At 36.9% G+C, this 14,131-nt stretch overlaps 1 long non-coding RNA gene across 1 annotated transcript in view; it reads left to right on the top strand.

Annotated features, from left to right (window-relative positions):
• The window catches only part of LOC131480456 (uncharacterized), a 368,356-nt gene extending 355,477 nt beyond the window's left edge, over positions 1 to 12,879 (top strand). The window contains exon 8 of the long non-coding RNA XR_009245543.1: positions 12,737 to 12,879. This is a non-coding gene — a long non-coding RNA (uncharacterized LOC131480456). The remainder of the gene's footprint in view (positions 1 to 12,736) is intronic.
• Positions 12,880 to 14,131: the final 1,252 nt, after the last annotated feature.

Genomic DNA, 14,131 nt, shown 5'->3' with positions numbered 1-14,131 from the left:
AGACCAGAATGAAGCTCTTGGCTCCTAGCTTTGGCCTAGTTCAGCTCTAGCCGTTGGGGCCATTTGAGGAGTAAAACAGCAGGTGGAACACATCTGTTTCTCCGTCTCTTTCTCTCTGTCACTCTGCTTTTAAAATAATTATAAGAAATCTTTGCAAAAAGAAAGAAAAACTATCTCACAAGCCATTGTTGTCTATATGAAGGGCCTTTTAGCCTGTTATTTCTGTTTGGGAAGTTTACCTTAGATAGAATGGGCTGTATTAAGAACAGAGTATGTCTTAGCCTACAAGAAGATAACTGGAGTACTTCTATCCCAAATTCTAAGGCAAATTCACAGGATGGACTAGAAAGCTTTCCAAGATTGAGGAAGGCCATGCTGGAAGGAGGTAATGCTTGGTGTCCTCACAAGACGTTAAATCGCAGATTGTTCCTCCGGGTAGTGAGTATAACAAGTTTCCTTTCTACCCCTGTTCACTACATCCAACTGATTCCTTCATCAAAGGATGTAAAGGTTGATAGTGCCTGCAATGTGTGTGCCAGCTTTCTGGAGGACTTAGGATTCCCACTTCAGTTCATATAGTTGAGTCCAGGACCTAGCTCTGAAGGGCCTGCTGAGGAACTGTCAGTAGTCTTCCTTGTTTGATTGATTGTACTTTCAGCAGTGCTTGGGGCGAAGTTTCTCTTACCTTGAGAAACACATCCAGTAGTGACTTCATGAGAAGTAGAAACTCTGGGACCACCATAGCTGCTCTGATAGATCTCTGAGTAACCTTCAGGAGAAAGGTGGCTGACTCACAGTCAGAGCCAACTGCTTAAGGAGAGAAGACCCACCATCAGTTAGGGTTCAGTTATTCTTCCCTGGGCAGCTAGGTGTCAGCGGATAGTTGTGAAGATGAAAAGGCCCTTACTCCATTGGCTCCACACCTTCAGTGGTCTGACCTGTAAAGCCTCTGTCCCACCTGCAAAGCACAACTCAGGATGGCAGTTTGGTGCTCTCTTCAACATCCTTCATCGAAAACCCCAGTTCTAGTTCTTCTAATTAACTCTTCACATTTTCTCACAATCACCCCCTCCTTGCACCTGTTGTCCAGAACTGTAAATAGGAATGAAAAACAAGAATATACAGGAATGTCAAATTGTTATAGGACCATAAGTAAAAATTTTCTTTTGACTATATAACAAAGATATTGACTGGTATTTAATGGCATTGCAAAGTGATAACATAAATTCAGTGAGAAGGAGCTAAATTTATTTAGTTAAAAAACAGAAAAAATTGTCATAATCAAAAGAAGTGAAAGTATATAAATGCTTAATGATGGTAAGATAAGTTAATTTTATTTCATAGCTTTAAGTTCTACATTTTTATTCTCTAAACACATTATATGTGCATTATATATGCTATATCTATGGCTTTTCCCCAAGAAGAAAAATAAATGGTAATAAACACTATTTTAAAAACCAAATGAAATCAACATCTAACAAACAATATGGAAATAAATCTATTTTAGGTCATTTTCCAACTGTGACTATTTTTCATTTTAATTCAGCTTTCTCTTCCTTACCACTTTAAAAGTTACCATAAAAAATGAAACGCAAAAATTTTAAGAAAACTCCAAGATGAGCTTGAGTGGTGTGAAGATTAGCTAAAGAAAACACCTGTGACAACCAACAAGGGAATGCAGAAGTAGGCAGGAGAGCTTCCTGACTGGTACGCAGGTCCACTCCTCCAGAGAAGACAGAAGGTGTGTAGGGTGGGGAGCAGAGTTCGAAGGCTGTTTCAGCTGGTGGGGTGTGCTGCATCCATGATGCTGTTAGCAGAAGGCTACCTCTTGAGGAAGGAACACGAGTTCCCTTCCTGGGGACAGTGAAGGGAAAGTGTGGCTTCTGGGTAGACTCACATGTGGACTCATGGTCAGTTGTGTTCTCCATAGCAGGGCTCTGGGCTGCACATCTCACTGTCTTGGTAGGAGGTTAACCTTTCTCACTCTTTCAGGATGTTCACAGAATTTTCTTGCAAATTGTGAAATCTGTTGAAATACCTGCATTTACCTGTACCCTACTGAACTATATTTCCGTTGAAATAATCAGAGGAAAACAAACTTTCCCATGCATCTGCAGTCTTCCCTGAGTTTGGCAGTGGAAGAAGATTGTAGAAGCACGACAGACCTTAGGCTGATTCTGGTTCTGTCGCACTGACTGTAGATGCCAAACCACTCACAGGAAGACATCCTGTGTCCTCAGGATAATTGCCTACAGGAACACTGTGATGGTAGCTCCCGAGTGTAGTTTCTCAAGGAGGAAGACCTTGAACAAAAACTCCCAGTGATGGTTCCTGTTCCTCTTAGGTTGGTGTGAGTAACTGATCAAACCTGGAGGTGTGTAGGAATGGGCACCTCCTCCCTTTGCTACTGGTCCTCTTCCTTCCAGAAATTCAGGATTAGTTCACATATTTCAGTGTTTGTAAATTTGCTCATCTTTCAAGTTTTTAATCAAAGCTACCTCTGTAGATTGTCATTTTCATTATGTGCACATGATGTAACACACACAAGAAAAGATGAGATTGAAAATGAATGCATGAGGCAAAAGAAAAGATCAAATGATTAAAGAGATAGAAGATATACCCATCAGGAATAGCAGCCTTGGTGCCTGGTCTTCCTGTTTCCTGCTGTCAGTACTAATGCATTTTCCTATCCTTCTTCTCTTGCATCCCAGTGTAAACATCCTTGTGATGCGTTCACTTTGGGAAATGAGTTATTTTAAATAGGTTTATGTTGCTTTTTACCAAAAGAGCTTTTAATAAAATAGAGTTCTGATTAATAGATGCTTTTCAGAATAACTGCATTTCCTGTAAGTTTAGCTTTCCTGGATTTAACTATTTTTCTGAAACCCACTTTTTCATTTTTCTCAACTTTTATTAGCTAGCTTTAGTCAGATTGTATTAACCGATTGCAGCAAAGTTAGGAAACCTGAGCAGGAGCCTTATGCATGTATCACTTTGTGGAACTAAGTGTAGGACAGAGTAAAAGCAAAGGAAAATGTACACCTGAAATTGCAGCAGCAGTTCAGCACTTCAGAAGCTTTTCGGGAAGACAGCAGTCTCAGATTCCCTTGCTTGTTGCTGAACTACGAGAGTACTTGAAATAGTCTACAGAAAAATGGAATTAAAAGACCTTTATTTTGGTGCCAAAAAAAGTTGGAAACCATTCTCAGTTTTCATATAATACAGATAGTTCATAAACTTTTGAATGCTCCTCCTAAACATGGAATTTAACGTTTTTCTCACAAAAGATACACTTATCTTTTACTTCCATTTTCCACAAAATTGTTGAAATAGCCTCACAGTTTGATGAGGAATTCGACTTCAGAAATTTCATCAGTACGAAGGCATTCTCTGTTTAGCAAGGGAAATTTAACTGGATACTATTCTTAAAGTAGAGGGTATCGATTTCTACATGTTGTCTCCTTGAACTCTTACAAAACGCCAATGCCATCATGGTGACAACGCGAACTATGTAATTGCAGATGACTCATTGTGTAGATGTCGTATTGTAAATGATGACATATGGAGACGCCAGTGCAGTGGATAAACTTGCATACGTGTGGCTACTGTTGCTGATTTACCAAAAGGTGATATTCGTGTAGATTCCACAATCTTTAGGCTGTGATAGCTCAACATAGTCAAATTAACCAGTTCATACACAAACTAGTCCTCTAGCATAAGCTGTTCATGTTTGTGTATTGATTAACTTAATGTATAGGAATCTTTTCCTTTTTATATGAGGTACACTATCAAAGAAGTCTGCATGCATTTACCAGTTAGAAATTCCTCTCCTGTCACTACATCTGCGATGAAATTCATGGGTCCCTTTATTATAGCTCTCATCACAGTCTGACTCATGTTTAATTATATGTTTCTACTGGAGTTTATGCTTTCACGTTACTCTGTATTATTCACCTTTGTATTTTCCATGAAATCTTTTAGTCCTTGTACATAATCCTTTTTGTAAACATTAAACAGCGACTAACGATATTGGTGGCCATTTAAGGGGTGGGGTTAACATACCTGGCACCTTGGTGGTCAAGAGTGACAAGATTCTATCTACTTAGGAACATAAGGTATGGCATAACACTGCATATTTTGTATTTTTTAAAATTATTTTAAATCATAGCAGTTTTGCAAATGTGATAGCAAATAGTTTATTATACACCTTGATAATTTATAAACTCCTAACTAGCCAAAAGCAAGTTGGGATCTCCTTGTATTAAATATGATTTAGTTACACTAACGAATGGAAGCATGCTAGATAAGAGTTATTTTTTGATGCTCAAAAGGACAACTCAAAAAGCTGCCTTTTTATTTATACACAAATCAGCACAAGCTTTTGCACAACATCCAACTGTTCACTTTTACTTCCTTATTAAAGAACGATCACAAAAACAATCCCAAAAAACATAATTATTATTCTACTTCAAAGAAAATATTGTCAGCAAACCATTACTCATTCAAGCTTACAGTCACCTGACTGAAGCCAGAAACTCCACGGTTGGCAGCACATGCAGTTACATAGTGACAGGCGGTTTACTTATATCCAAAATCAATTTTCAGTAAACCTAAACTAATATTACTTAAAATATCAAGAATACAAGATTAAAAGTAAAGCCTATGAATGAGGGAACTTTATAAAGGCATATATTATAGATTCTTTTTCTTTAAATTTCATTTCATTTTATGACAGTTTCATAGGCTCTGGGATTCCCCCAACCCCTCTCTATGCCCTTCCCCATGGTGGATTCCTCCACCTTGTTGCAGTAGTACAGTTCAAATCCAGTGAGGATTCCTTCATTGCAAGCATGTACCATGCATATTGTCCTGCCTCTTATTGTCCAGATAAATTCAATAGTTTCCTTGGGAGACCATCCCTGGTCTGAAAGTAGAGCTGGCAGAATATCATCCCATCCAATGTTAAGCCACAACATAACGTCAACAACAATTTATGGAGTTAATTGGCATGGTATTGAGTGACCAATGTTAGAAAATGCAAGTTCTTAACTACATCCTGTGACTACTTCATTGACATTTCAAATTTAGTTTATACACAACCAGTTACTATACACCTAAAATTGGTTATAGGGTACTATTCAGCTGTCTCATGTCTATTTTCATTTTTATATTTAACAGTTTTTAGTATTGAAGCATAATTTTTACTGAACTTGGCGAATTTTAGGATAGTTCAAACTGGCTTATAACTCTAACAAGGCATATGTCAACAGTTGAGGCACAGAACAGTTTTAGGGGTGTGCAGAGAAATCTTCAATACCATAGTGAGGAGTAACTAATCTTTCTATCCTACCTAGTAAGGTATATGTGAGTCCAAGCTGACCATTTCTTGTCTAAGTTCCAAGCTTCCCTTATTGGTCTCTGTCTATCTAATTTTTGGAGGGGTGGAGCGACCCTGATGGTCATTGCAAGAGAGGGTGGGGAGCCAAAGTTGGAACTAAGTAAGGACCAGAGAGAGCTCCCTCCCGAATCCCGAAAGGAGTTTACTCTTCTGTTTCTGAGGACCGCTCAGGGCTCCTGGCTGTTGTTCCAATGACATTATATCCTGTGAGGAATGATCTGGGCTGCTTCCATCCCGTGTGGGAGATCCGATAGGGGGTGGTTGACCTCAGAGTTCTTGGCCTACGAGGGCAGTCCAATTCCCCGTGGTCTCCTGGGCAGTTGGTGCCTGTACTGGTAGTTTTGATTAGTTCTCCAGAAGGTGGATTATACCTCAAGGATAATGCTGACAAAGGAGGATCTGTTGAAATGTCATAGATGGGAAGTTGTGCCACAGCATTAACAGAACTTAATTCTCAGAATATGATTCCAATAATGATAGCTCAATAATTAAGAGATTGGAAGCTATTTGTTTCTCAAATGCTATATAAGGTATTGAATGGGAATATTTAAAAAACGTTAAAAATCCTTGGAATTTACTAGGAAAGGAATAATAGAGGAACCAATTTCATTTCTTCAACTTGAAATATTTTATAGTTATAATGTTAGTATCACATTTCAAATAAAAAATTTTAAATGTGTTCACTATAGTAAGTGTATTTATATACTTAAGAAATAACTGTCACTGATTTATCAATAGATTTACTTTAGTATGCTTTCTTTTTATACATGTGAGCTTTATGGGATTGATAATATACTGTAAGTAATTATGGATTTTGCATTTTTTCCTTAAAAATTTAATTTGGTGTCCAATCAGGATAAATCTGTCTTCTCAGACATTTACCATTTCTTTATGATCAAAGCTTGTATAATTTTTTCTTCAAGCTTTTTACAGTAACAACTTTAGTCACCGTACTATAGAATAAAACCTCAGGACTTGTTGCTGCTGTCCAGCTGCTGTGATAGTAGCCATTAATCAGTCTTTGCCCAGGACTCCCTCCCACTTGGCCTTCTGAGCCTCTGGTAATCATTATGGTTTTAAATGAGATCACTATTTATAAAGACACCACATGTGTCAAAACATCATGTTAACTCATAAAAAAGTACATTGTTCTATGATTTCTTTTAAATTTGTGACACAATTTTAAACATGTTGAAAACCTTAAATTACTTTTTTAGTGATTATATAGCGTTTTTATGCACAGAAAAACTGTAAGAGGGAACTTCAAAGAACTCATGGAAAAGTGAAATTAAAAGATAATGTGCATTTTCCAGGCCCATTCAGAAGATCCTTTAACAATTCCCTTATTACTTAGTTTGTATTTTATTACTTTTACCATTATGTTTACTATATATACTTTAATGTTTTAGAGTAACTTTATAAATGTATTTAATGAGAAATTATGTAAATTACTTAGATATGTTTAATGTTGGTAACAATAATAATTGAAATGATAGGGTGATTTCAAAGGTTAATGACATTTTTGCCAACTTACTTAATAGGTAAATTCTTAAAATTTACACTCCTGATAATCACTCACATTGTTCCCTATATGCTTTGACTATTGTGAGAAAATATAAGTTTATTTGTAGCTTCCAATAGTGCATTATAAATTTTATGTCTCAAATAATGCAAGTTAGTAAATAAAAGCAGAAAAGCACACAGTAACTCAGACTGGTACATTCAGCCAATAATTTGTCGTATTAGGTTCTTTCATTGTATCAGTCTTGGAGGTAAAAAAGAAAAATTGCCCAATCATGCATAGTTTTCCTGTTTTGATAAAACACTGAATATCTGGCATGGATTTTCTTTTCACTATCTCTGTATTTTCAGCCTGAATAATTTATTTTGAAAAAATAGTCCATATATATTCCCAACTGAGTAACAGTAATGATGATGATGATTTATAACAAAATCAACAAGTATATTGGTTTATGCTTTGTGCCACACTAAATGGTAAGATTTTACATTCACTATAGATTTAATCCAGGGTAGAAAAATAATGCAATTCTTTGTTTTGAATGTCATTTTATCTGGTTGTTGCACATCTAAATAGTGTGTTCTCCTCGTTAATCAAATTGTGGCTATACATTTCTTTTAGTTGTTAGTGGACGTATTTGGTAATATTGGGAACTATGGGAAAGTGTGATTTGGAACTGCTTAGATAGTTAGTTTACAGATGAGATAAAAATGAAAAGTGGCAAGTTGTGGAAGAAACTGAACTAAGAAATGCTAAACAAACAATTACGGACCATGTTACCTGAAGAATCCTCCTTACATTGTCACATTTGCATCTCCTATCATAATATCTGTGCTTCATACTCATAAATGCATGTTCTGAGTTATTTAAGTTGCTTGAAAGTTACTTAAATTAGAACATGAAAATTTTAATTTTATCATGAGATGCACTATTAATCTATTTGCAATTATTTTTCATGGAGTGATCACATTAAATTCAAGACATGTAAATTTAATTGGCTGGCAAATCCTTGTTAAACAGAAAGGTATTAGGCAGGTAATAGAAATATTGCTGTGTAGGTCAGCATCTTTCCTCTTTAGTCTCTGAAAACCACGTGGAACTTTTTTTCTGGAAACACAGAACTGTAAAACTCCATTTTTCATGAAAACTCTGAGGTGTATTTGTTCTGCACATTATAAATATATGGAAGTGTTCATGTCGGACGAAAGCCATTGTGAAGAAATGAAAAGATGATGTACAGAGATTAGACTATTGGATGCAATACCCTAGGAAACTCAAAAATTACATGTCTTGAAAGTGGGGATTCACTCTGGTTTGCAGCAGCTCATCTCATTGTAAAATAGAGCCAGGTTGAGAAGGACTAACACACAAACGTTCAGTAATGTAATAACATTGGGAAATGCCATATTTGTTCCTGAGATTGGAAGGGAGGAGGGATCCCTTCCTATCGAAGAATAAAAAGAGCACATGATATCTTCCTAAACTATAAATGTTGTGCATATTATTGACCCAGGAATACATTATTTATTCAGCGGTAAATAATAAAAAATAAACTAGGGTAGTAACAGCAGAAACAGTTTTTAGCAACATTTAAGAGTTGAAAAACATGGCAGAAAAGTATGTCTAGGGATAGATAAAATTTTTGATTATATCTTACCACAAAAAGTTTGACATATCTCTGTAAAAGTAGTTACTTCTATGATTAAGTTTTATAAAAAAAAAAAGCCAAACACATTTAAGGAGAATATGTTAAGATAATAGAAAATTTTAAAAATCTAACTTGGTGGTTTGCAAGGAATGATTAGAAAAAATTACAGAAATGAAAACAAAATTAAAGGACTTTAGTATCTGCCACAATGCACAGATGAAGTGGGGAACAAAAAAAAATAGAGTAAATAGTCACAGTCAGAGTGAAGTTAAGGTATTTAAAAGGCTATATAGAAGAAAGATATATGCAAATGCTATCACTAAGAATGAAATTCCAAACAATGTGATAGCACACACATTTAAAGATTTTTTGGAGCTTTCAAAAAACCATAAAGGAGGTAGTCAAATTAAAAGAAAGGACTTCTAAAGTCAACACAAAACATTTAACAGTAGGCATATCCTGGTAATGTAGTGAATGTGAAGGAATAAGAACTCTGTTGGTAAATGAAATAATTTGGGAAAAATCTGCCATCAGAGTTTTGCACAGCAAAATTCAATGCTAGAAAATAATGGAGCGATATTTATGATTGTCAAAAGAAAGTGTAAACCAAATACTGTATAATCAGTCAAAAGACACTTCACATGGAAAAGATGAAAGAGAGGTATTTCAAATTAGCCAGATATCAGAAAATATTTTCCCTTGAATTCTTCCTTGTCGAACTTCTTGGGGAAAGAACTTCAGAAAACAATACTTTGAAAGCTTACACCACAAAACTGGAAGCATGTACAAAATCAATTTAGTGAAGAATAAAGAGCAAAATCAACATGAAAGATTCAAATGAAGAAAGTAGAATAAAAGCATTTTATGCTCCAACGCCATAAAATTGATACAGCTACTCAAGATCTGGGAAGGGTGAAGAAGGAGGTACATTGAATAAGTTGTGAATTTCCACTGTCGACCCCTTCCTTAACTCAGACAGAGCTCAAATAAAGCTGATAAATCCTGTAAGAAAAGTTCTCATGCTTATAGTACCAGGAACAATGGTGAGAAAGGCTATAATGCAGATTAAAATTGGGAGTCCAGGGTATGGGAAAGGAAAAGTTGGCAAATGTTACCATCCGTTAAAATAATGATGTCATAACTATATTCTAAAGTAATGTGTTGTTACTTATCACTTAAAAATATATTGTAAAATTGTTTCACACCATGAAAGTATTTGCTCTATTCTAGGGCTGCACAGAATTCCAGCAAAATGTTAATTTTGGTAAATATTTTTTCAAGCTATGCATAGATGCATAATACACATGTCCATGAACTGTTTGAACATGCCTCGCGTTGTTGGAGCTATAGACATTTTCAAAACATTAATGTGCAAAATAACAAATGAATGCTTAACATTTTTATGTTACTATGTGACTGCTTCTAAAGTTAATCTCTTGTTGGGGCTAGCAAATTGAGATTTGGGAAGCTTTTGGAATATATTGTTGAACCGTCTTCTAGAACAGGGAATTAAATAATTATCATTTCTCTTGATCCTTGCCAACTCTAGATAGTATCACTCTTTCATATCTACAGAATTTCTAAGCAAAGACTGTTACTTCATACTTAAATATGCACCTTGTTCTTTTTCACCAATGAGCATGAATTACCACGTATTAACTATTTGTATTTATTCTTTTTCAAAGCATCTGGTTACAGGTGGCATTTGGCGTAGAAGTTACAGTGCCTGTTAAGATGCCCACATCCTGTATCAGAGAACAGGTCCTAGGAGGTGGCACATTCTGGCTCAGATGGTTGAGTGACCCCTTGCTGCTCATGCTTGGGAGCTGAGTTCCCAGATTCCAGCTTTGGTCCTTGCCATCATGGACCTCTGCAGAGGGAACTCACTCACTCTCACTCTCCCTCTCTCTCTGCTTTTTTGTCTTTGTTTCTTCTTTTTCCTAAAAAAGCCTGATCATTCCCTCTGTTTATATTCTACTAACTTTGCATTGTCTTCATGTTGATTTGTATGTATTCATTACACATAAATTTTAATCTTTTGTCTTATTGGAAATAACATGGTTGCACTATTTTTTCTCTGTTGCTCCTGTCCCTTCATATTTACACAAAATTTTGTGATCCCAATTTTATGTAAGTTTTTTTTAATAGCATAATCCTCTAGACTGCCCTCCCTTCCCCCCACCCCCAGAAAAGAAAGAGGCTGCTCTACTGTCTTCTCAGGGAGAATTGGGTGGAAATCCTGGCAGTAAAACCTTAGTCAGTGTGCAGATGTCCTGGAGAGTGAAGCCCCCAGAGCCCTGATCTTTCAAGCTGGTACACACTGAACCTCCAAAATCTTCATCTGTTACACTGTCAGTGTTCCTTTGTTTTGGCTACAGGTGCTGGTTCCTGTTCCAGATGAGCCGTGATTCTCTGGCTTTCTTTCCAAATTAAGGGCAGCGATTTTCTCTGACTTCAACCTCAAACAGATCAAAGAAAATATGTGCAGATTGGTAGGTTTTCTTCTTTGCAGAGGATGGGAGTGGCAGGATCTGCACATAACCCATCGTCCCTGGATCTGCCTAGCAGCAAGCTGGAATCCGGTCCCAGAGCTCTGATAGCTGATGTGAGCATCTTCACCGGCATCACTATTGGTAGGCCAAATGCCCATTCAGGAGTCAATGTGTCAGAAAAAATTACTCAGTGCGTAGCAAACACCTGTTTATTTATGAATAAGGAAATAAGTGTAAATTCTAATTGGGATCCTTTCCTAAGAAATTCTGAAACAAAACACTGTCTAGTGTTGGCAAGGACCAACAGAAATAATCAGTACCATTCATTACTCTAGAAGATAGACTCGTAATAGATTCCAAAACTTTTCAAAATCTGTCAGTTCTTAACATATTGCACCAGAAATTGGAAGACTGATGTAACCTTTACATCTTAGAGCTTTCTGGATTTTTTTTTTTTCAAACAGAAAGTACATAGCTAATCATTTCCAAATGGTGAACCAGTTGTTGACAACGTTCATTATTTTTCGATTTATGTACCATATTGGGTAAGCTTTTAAGAGTTAGTTAGAAAAAAGTAACTAACTATGGACAGATTTCCTAGGCATTATTATAGTGACAAGCCAAAGCAACACTGTGTCTTGAAAACAATATCCCCAGTAAACCTTCTTCTGCTACTCTCCTTCTTCCTTAAAGAAGTGGAAGGAGGCAGGCATATCATTTTGGATCATGGGAATCAAGTCTTTTAAAATCTGAATCACTGCGAAATAACACAAAGCAGTTGAGCACATGGTTAGGCTACCATTTGCCATGCTGGCCTCCCATGCTGAAGTGCCACTTTGAGGCCAGTCTACTCAGTTTCCCATCTAGCTCCCTACTGATGCAACTGAGAAAGTATCAGAAGATGGTCCAAGCACTTGGGCCCCTGCGACTATTGTGGAGAACTACGATGGAGTTTGAGCTGCAGAGTTCTTGACTATTGTGTGACCATTTGCCACACCCCCCCGCCCTAGCCTTTCATAAAACAAAAGCAAAAGTAGTCGAATAATACTGTAGCTGTACCTCATTGTTGCTATCTATACTTTGTTCACTGTATTCCACACTCAAGTTCAATAACATTTTAAGTGAATCTGTGTCCATAATGAGTTGAAAGATGGTTATGTTAGCCTGTTCCTAATTAGCCTTTTCTTTTCATTGGCTGAAAATGAAAGATTCAATTAGCATGGGTCATAGGAACAAATTACCTGGAAAAGTTATGATCACAGCAGCTGAGAGGTTCAGACAAGAAGGTCTTTAGACTATTAAGAGTCTATCAAAACTCTGCTGCGTGAGTCTAAAGTTAGAATTCAGTATATTTGTAGAGCTGTTCAAACTGTAAATGCTTAAGTGTAATACAAAGCACTACTAAAGGGTGAAAGATCCAAGACACAAAAGAATCAAGTATACAAAATATAGTTACATATGAAAGCTATTACCAAAGCAGTTCATTTAAATTGTTATTTGTAATTTTCCAGTCCTCTTATTCCCATACTTCAGCATGGTACCAAGAAGAAAAAACTTTGTTGATTTTGTTTTATCAATGAAATCAATACATGTTATGTATCCAGTGTGATATCAGACTTGGAGGTTAGGAAGGATTCAGATCTCTCACCCAGAAAGCCTAGATTTGTGCTATTTTCCAGATAACATTCATTTATTGACTGACTTACTCCAGGAATTGGCTCAGTTATGAGGTCAAGGAGTACTGAGATCTGCCCTCTGCACTTTGAGGACCAGGAGGACCAGGAGTGGGATCGCAGCTGTGCTCCAAAGCATCAGGGCCAGGAAGGAGTTCTGATGTCAGTGGAAACAGAAGGATATGCAGCTCCAGCTTGCAGAGTGACTTGCACTCCATTGTGGTAAGTTCAAGAAATTGGAGGATGCTCCTGAAACTGATGAGCTGACCCTCTACTGATCCCAATATGAATCTCAACAAGCAGGCATTTTGCCTGGCAGTTAATTATGCCCAAATGCCACACTTGGCTCTAACTCCTGGCTCTTGTGACTGTGGCACCCTGGGAAGCAGAGGTGATGGTTCCTGCCACCATGTGTGGTACCTGGCTGTGACTTCTACGGACTGCTGCAGGCATTTGAGGAATAGATCAGTGAGGAGGAATTCATGTCCTCTTTGCCTTTCAAATAAATAAATAAATAATGAAACTTACATATAATAATCTTTCCCAGAATCAGCTTCACTGACAAAGCTAAAAAAATTTTTAGCAGTATCTGAGCATGCCTTAGTCCAGAAAATAATGGCATGTAAATTGTTCCAGTTCCTACAATAATCCTCAAGTAATTTAATTTTTACACGTATTTTAAAGTAAGAGTTGTAGAGAGAGGATGGAGGAGACAGAGACATTCCATTTTGCTGGTTCACTACCCAGGTGGCTACAGCATCAGGGCTGGGCCAGGAGCTTCATCCAGGTCTTCCCCATGGGTAGCAGAGGCCTAAATATTTGGGTCTTATTCCTCTGCTTTTACCAGAGGATTAAAAGGAGAGTTGTATTAGAAGCAGAGTGGTTGAGACAGGAAATGGTGCCCATAAGTGATGCCGTTGTTACAGGTAGCAGCTTCACCCACTTCACCACAATGCTCGCCTCAGGAATCCCTATCCCCTTGATCTTCTGTTGTCTCTCATGTTTCATCACTAAATGTTTTATTTTATGACAATTTTGGTATAAAAAGCAATTACAATAAAAAGAGTACACAAAGTTTCTGCAAACTGTGTACTCAGTTGATCCTAATGTTAGTACAGTGGTCCTTTTCTTATAACTCTTGAACGACTATTGTTTTTTAGTAACTGAAATCCTTAAGCTTTGTAGCTTATTCAGATTATCTATTCCTCCTGTGAGTGTTGGTTGGTTGTCTTTTTTTTTTTTTTGAGACTGTATTTAATCTAAAGTTATCAAGTTATGAACACAGTTTTTCAAAGAGTTATTATTGTAAGTTCAATATCCTTAAAGATCAGTATTGATGGCCCCTACTATGGACTGAATTATGTCTCTGACGTCCCGCCACATTCATGCTTTTGAAGCTTG

This window comes from Ochotona princeps, chromosome 6 (genome assembly GCF_030435755.1).
Source record: "Ochotona princeps isolate mOchPri1 chromosome 6, mOchPri1.hap1, whole genome shotgun sequence".
NCBI classification, from domain to species: domain Eukaryota; kingdom Metazoa; phylum Chordata; class Mammalia; order Lagomorpha; family Ochotonidae; genus Ochotona; species Ochotona princeps.
Note: the sequence above shows the minus strand (reverse complement) of the source record. Positions and strands in the feature narration are given on the sequence as shown.